A 6,794-nucleotide genomic window follows, 5' to 3' on the forward strand; every position below is an offset into this window, starting at 1 on the left:
TCCGGTTGTAGATTACTTGAATTAAACTTAATTAAAATGAATCAACCGTGTGTGTTACCGTGATGGCCCCTTCTCGGCGGAGTCCGGGAAGTGGACACGGTGTTGGAGTTATGCTTGCGCAGGATGTTCCTTTAGCTTCTCGCTCGTGCTTCGCCTTCTCTTCTCGCTCTCTTTTGCGTATAAGTTAGCCACCACATATGCTAGTCGCTTGCTGCAGCTCCACATATTTTTGCCTTATCCATTCCTATGAGCTTAAATAGTCTTGATCGCGTGGGTGTGAGATTGCTGAGTCCCTGTGGCTCACAGATACTACAACTCCAGATGCAGGTCCAGGTGTTTCTGCTCCAGTTGACGATTACGAGCTCAAGTGGGAGTTCGACGAGGACTCTCAGCGATACTACGTGTCTTTTCCGGATGATCAGTAGTGGTGCCTAGTTGGGGTAATCGATTCAGGGCCTTGTCGCATGTTGGGTTCTTTTCTATTTTGGCGCCGTAGTCGGGCCATGAGTGTTTGTTTGATGAATGTTATTTATGTACTCTGATGTGACGTGGCGAGTGTAAGCCAACTATGTTATCTCCCCCTTTTATTATATATTACATGGGATGTTGTAATGATTGCCTGACTTGCGACATTGCTTTCAATGCGGTTATGCCTCTAAGTCGTGCCTCGACACGTGGGAGCTATAGCCGCATCGAGGGCGTTACAAGTTGGTAATCAGAGCCTTCCCCGACCTTAGAAGCCCCATTGCTTGATCGTTTTTAGCAGCCGAGTTGTGTCTAGAAAAATGTTTTGAGTCCTTAGGAATTATATATCGGAGAGCTTAGGAATTCTTTTTACTTCCCAGTCTCCTCATCGCTCTGGTAAGGCATCCTGGCGTAGAGTTTTGACTCTTCTCTTCTCAAATTTCACTAAAAAAAAATTTAGGATCACGCGAGTATCTTGGATTTGTTCCGATGGTTTTGTGACGAGAACATTGTTCTTTGTGCCTCCTGTCTTTAGGGGTTGTGGCAGTGTCCCGGGGAGTTGAGCTCCGAGGTGTTGTCGTCACAATTTTATCGTTGCAATTCTGGTATACTTGAGATATGTTCGCCGACATCGAAAATCTCTTTTATGCAGTTCGTTGGTGAGATAACCTCGACGCCACCCAGTACTGGGGCGGGAGTTCGGGAGTATCGCCATAACTTGTATAAGAGATGATTTTCGAAGGTTGAGGTAGATGGTTTCCGAAGTTTTCCTGGTTATGTGTTGAAGGATGGATACAGCTGGATGTAGGATTTGCTAGTTTGGGTGAGATATTGTGCTTCCCCTGTATCCCCGACACCTGATTGCATAACCGGAAAGGTTCGGGAGTTTCATAGGTGGGAATTCTAGTAGCTCTAGTTCTTCTTCCACGGATATTGGTTTGAGATTGGGATTTCTTACCGATTATTCGTTCTTGATCCGTACCTTGTTGATTTATTTCTCTACCTTAATTCTTCGTGGCTTCGCAATTTATGGATATGTGACCATTTGAAGAGGAATGCATTCGTTCATTTTGTTCGGATGTGAAGACTATATGTTGCAATTTTCATTCCGTTGGATTCAGCTTCTATATTGTTATCTACCTATGTGCTAATGGTGGTCAACCTCTTCAGGATGGCCCCTCCAACGCGCACGACTCCGAATCCTGATCCGCCTCCACCTCCGCCTCCTCCGGAAGCATGGCAAGCTGTGATGGCCGCTACTAATGCAAACACACAGTTGATCATGCAAATCCTCCAAGAGCGCAATCAAGGCAGTCAAGGGAATCAAGGCCACAATCAGCACCACTTTGCTACTCTGAACCAGTTCCTCGCAAATGGCCCAAAGACGTTCAGCGGTTGTGTTGAGGCTATCGATGCTGACGATTGGCTAGTGGATCTGGGCAAGCATTTTGAATGCAGCAACGTCAGGCCTGAAGATTTCGTCAAGTTCGCTTCTTTCCAGCTCAAAGATCAGGCTGCAGAGTGGTTCCAGCAGTACAAGGATTCCAGAGGTGGACGTGTTATCACTTGGGACGATTTCCGTCAAGATTTCCGCGCTCATCACATTCCTCAAAGTGTGGTTGAGAGTAAGCGTCAGGAATTCCGCAATCTGAAGCAAGGCTCTTTGTCTGTCTATGACTACAACAAGTTGTTCCAGAAGCTCGCCCGTTTTGCCAAGCAGGATGTTCCTGATGAGAAGAGCATGATCTATCAGTTCAGGGGTGGTCTTCGTGAGGAAATTCAGCTCGCTCTTGTCCTCTTTGAGCCGTTGAGATACGATGAGTTCTACAACATGGCACTGAAGCAAGAGGCTGCTCAGATGAGATGTGATGCTTCCAGGAAGCGTGCCAGAGATGCTACTCCGTCTTCCTCTACTCAAGTGGTCAAGCAGCAGAAGTATTGGCTTCCTCCTCCTCCGTTTCGTCAGCCGTATCAGCAGAAGAGCAAAGGTGGCAGTGGTTTCTCCCACCCACCCAACCCAGGCTTTCAGAACAAGTCCTCGTCTCAAGCGCCAAGATCGAGTGCTCCGTATCACCGTCCGCTTTCAGAGGTCACGTGCAACAAGTGCCAACAGAAGGGTCACTATGCCAACAAGTGTACCAACCAGAGGCGTCTTCCTCCTCCTCCTCCTGTCAGATCGGCAAGTACAGCTGTGGTCAAGCATAATCCCAAGTACGCCAAGGTCAATATGCTGAATGCAGCTCAGGCTGAGGATTCTTCAGATGTCATTATGGGTAACCTTCCTATTAATGATATTCCTGCAAAAGTTCTTTTTGACACGGGTGCATCGCATTGTTTCATGTCAAAGCCATTTTTTACCAAGCATGAGTTCGTTTCTTCTCATTTGGGTAAACATATGGATATCATTTCTCCTGGCAAACGTTTGAGCGCAAGTCTGGAGGTGCCAGATGTCGCTATCACGATGGGCGATTTCAAGTTTCTTGCTTCTCCTATGGTTCTTGGTAACTCCGATATCGACCTTATTCTCGGGATGGACTGGCTCTCTAAGCATAAAGCTCAGCTTGATTGTGCAGCCAGGCAGATTCAATTGACTCATTCGTCTGAGGATGTAATTGTCTTTGCTGCTCGGGATAATACCATCCGATTGTTTTCTCTCAATGAGAAGGGTGAATTGGATGCTATTTCGCAGATTCCTGTCGTTTGCGAATATCAAGACGTCTTTCCAGAAGAACTTCCAGGGATGCCTCCAAACCGGCCGGTTGAATTTGTTATTGAACTTGAGCCCGGTACGGAACCTGTGTGCAAACGTCCCTACAAGCTCGGCCCCGAAGAGTTGAAGGAGTTGAAGAAACAACTCGATGAGCAAGAAAGATTGGGTCTCATTCGGCCTAGTACTTCTCCGTGGGGTTGTGGTGTTCTTTTTGTGAAGAAGAAGGATGGATCGAGTCGACTTTGTGTTGATTACCGTCCAGTAAACAAGAAGACCATCAAGAACAAATACCCACTTCCCAACATCAATGAGCTATTCGAACAACTCAAGGGTGCTCAAGTATTCTCCAAGCTTGATCTCCGTATGGGTTATCATCAGATTCGTATTCGTGAGCAAGATATTCCCAAGACGGCGTTCAGGACAAGCTTTGGTTCATATGAATACACCGTCATGTCTTTTGGCCTCGCCAACGCTCCTCCGACGTTCTCTCGCATGATGAACTTCATCTTCAACCCCTACACCAATGAATTCGTTTTGGTCTATCTCGACGACATTCTGGTTTTCTCGAAGAACAAGAAAGATCATGCCAAGCACTTGCGTTTGGTTCTTGACAAGCTCAGGGAACATCAGTTCTACGCCAAGTTCTCCAAGTGTGAATTTTGGCTCGATGAGGTTCTTTATCTTGGTCATATCATCTCTGCCAAGGGCATTTCTGTGAATCCTGAGAAGGTGTCTACAATTGTGAATTGGGAACCTCCTCAGAACATAAAGCAACTCCGTAGTTTCCTCGGTCTCGCAAGCTATTGCAGAAGATTCGTCGAAAACTTTTCTAAGATCGCCAAGCCTCTCTCAAATCTTCTTCAGAAGCACGTCAAGTACGTTTGGTCTCCGGAGTGTGATATTGCTTTCAACACTTTGAAAGAGAAATTGATCACTGCTCCAGTTCTGACTCCGCCTGATGAAACCAAGCCGTACGAGGTCTTTTGTGATGCCTCTCTCCAAGGTCTCGGTGCTGTACTGATGCAAGAGAAGAAAGTTGTCGCTTATACCTCTCGCCAGTTGAAATCTAATGAGAAGAACTACCCCACTCATGATCTCGAGTTGGCGGCAGTTGTGCACGCTTTGTTGACTTGGAGACATCTTCTATTGGGAAGGAAAGTGGATATTTTCACTGATCACAAGAGTCTCAAGTACATCTTCACTCAGCCTAATCTCAACCTTAGGCAGACTCGATGGGTCGAAATGATTCAAGAGTACAATCCGAGTATCGAGTATACTCCAGGCAAGGCTAATGTGATTGCTGACGCTTTGAGCAGGAAAGCATATTGCAACAGTCTGATTCTCAAGCCTTATCAACCCGAGCTTTGTGAAGCTTTCCGCAAACTTAATCTGCAAATTGTTCCTCAAGGTTTCCTCGCCAACCTTCAAGTCTCTCCTACCTTAGAAGACCAGATTCGCCAAGCCCAACTTCTTGATGCTATGGTGAAAAAGGTGAAGATTGGTATTGCAAAGAGTCAGTCCAAGTACAAGTGCTACCGACTTGATGACAAGGACACTCTCTTCTTCGAGGATCGAATTGTTGTGCCCAAAGGTGAACTTCGTAAGGTGATCATGAACGAGGCTCACAACTCTCTCCTCTCCATCCACCCTGGTAGTACGAAGATGTATCAGGACCTCAAGCAAGCTTATTGGTGGACTCGAATGAAGCGCGAGATCGCTCAATTCGTGAACGAGTGTGATGTCTGCAGAAGAGTGAAGGCAGAACACCAAAGGCCAGCAGGTCTCCTCCAACCTCTTGCCATTCCAGAATGGAAGTTTGACCACATTGAAATGGACTTCGTGACTGGGTTTCCAAAGTCCAAGCGTGGCAATGATGCTATATTCGTCGTCATCGACAAGCTCACCAAAGTGGCTCATTTTCTGCCTATCAAAGAGTCGATCACTACAGCTCAATTGGCGGAACTCTATACCTCTCGCATTGTCTCTCTGCACGGTATTCCTCAAGTGATATCTTCAGACCGTGGCAGCATCTTTACCTCCAAGTTTTGGGATTCTTTTCAGAAAGCCATGGGCACCAACATCCGCTTCAGCACAGCTTTCCATCCTCAAACGAGCGGTCAAGTCGAGCGTGTCAATCAGATTCTTGAAGATATGCTCAGGGCTTGTGTGATCTCCTTCGGCATGAAGTGGGAGGATTGTCTTCCTTATGCTGAATTCTCATACAACAACAGCTTTCAAGCAAGTTCGGGCAAGGCCCCCTTTGAAATTCTGTATGGCAGGAAGTGCCGTACCCCTCTCAACTGGTCTGAAACCGGTGAACGTCAGCTGCTGGGTAATGACTTAATCACAGAAGCAGAAGAAATGTGCAAAGTCATTCATGATAACCTCAAAGCAGCCCAGTCCCGCCAGAAGAGCTACTATGATAGTAAGCACCGTGATCTGGCTTTCGAGATCGGAGATCACGTTTACCTCCGCGTCTCTCCTATGAAAGGTACTCGTCGCTTCGGTATCAAAGGGAAGCTTGCCCCTAGATACGTGGGACCTTTCAAGATTGTCAGCAAGAGAGGCGACCTCGCCTATCAACTCGAGCTTCCTTCAAACTTTGCAAATGTTCATGATGTGTTCCATGTCTCTCAGCTTCGAAAGTGCTTCAAGACTCCTGACCGCACCGTCAACTTCGAGGACATTGAGCTCCAAGAAGATCTCTCTTATCGTGAGCACCCAGTTGCTATTCTTGAAGAGACTGAACGCAAGACTCGCAACAAGTCAATCAAATTTCTCAAAGTTAAGTGGTCTCACCATTCCGACCGTGAAGCTACCTGGGAACACGAGGATCACCTCCGTTCTGAGTACCCGGAGTTCTTTCAGTCCTAGATCTCGGGACGAGATCTTTTCGTAGTGGTGGAGTGTTGTAACGCCCCAGATATACTTTCCATATTTGTATCCAACTCTTGGCGTTTCTGGTGTCAAGTTATATTTATTTCTCGGGTTCGGGTCTTTGTCTCCGTGTGTTGTTTTCGTTTTCATGCATCTCATACCATGTCATCTCGTGCATTGCATTTGCATACATGTTCATCTCATGCATTCGAGCATTTTCCCCGTTGTCCGTTTAGCATTCCGGCGCTTCGTTCTCCTCCGGTGGCCATTTCTAGCTTTCTTTCGTGTGTGGGGATTAAACATTTCCGGATTGGTCCGAGACTTTCCAAGCGGCCTTGGTTTACTACCGGTAGACCGCCTGTCAAGTTTCGTATCATTTGGACTTCGTTTGCTACTCCAACGGTTAACCGAGGGACCGAAAAGGCCTCGTGTGTGTTGCAGCCCAACACCCCCCAAATTTGGCCCAAAACCCACCAAACTCTGCTCCATCGTCTCGGTCGTTCGATCACGATCGTGTGGGCGAAAACCGCACCTCATTTGGACTCTCCTAGCTCCCTCTATGCCTATTTATACCCCCTCCATTCGGATCTCTTCTTCCCCCGTCCGAAACCCTAGTTCAAAAAAAAACATCCTCCACCGCCGACGGACACGTCCGCCCCAGCGCCGGACGCGTCCGCCACCGCCCGCCTCCGCCACTCAGGCGCTGCCACGTGGCGCCGCTCCTCTTCCCCGCCGCCGGCCC

Source organism: Triticum dicoccoides, chromosome 2A (assembly GCF_002162155.2).
Source record: "Triticum dicoccoides isolate Atlit2015 ecotype Zavitan chromosome 2A, WEW_v2.0, whole genome shotgun sequence".
Taxonomy (NCBI): domain Eukaryota; kingdom Viridiplantae; phylum Streptophyta; class Magnoliopsida; order Poales; family Poaceae; genus Triticum; species Triticum dicoccoides.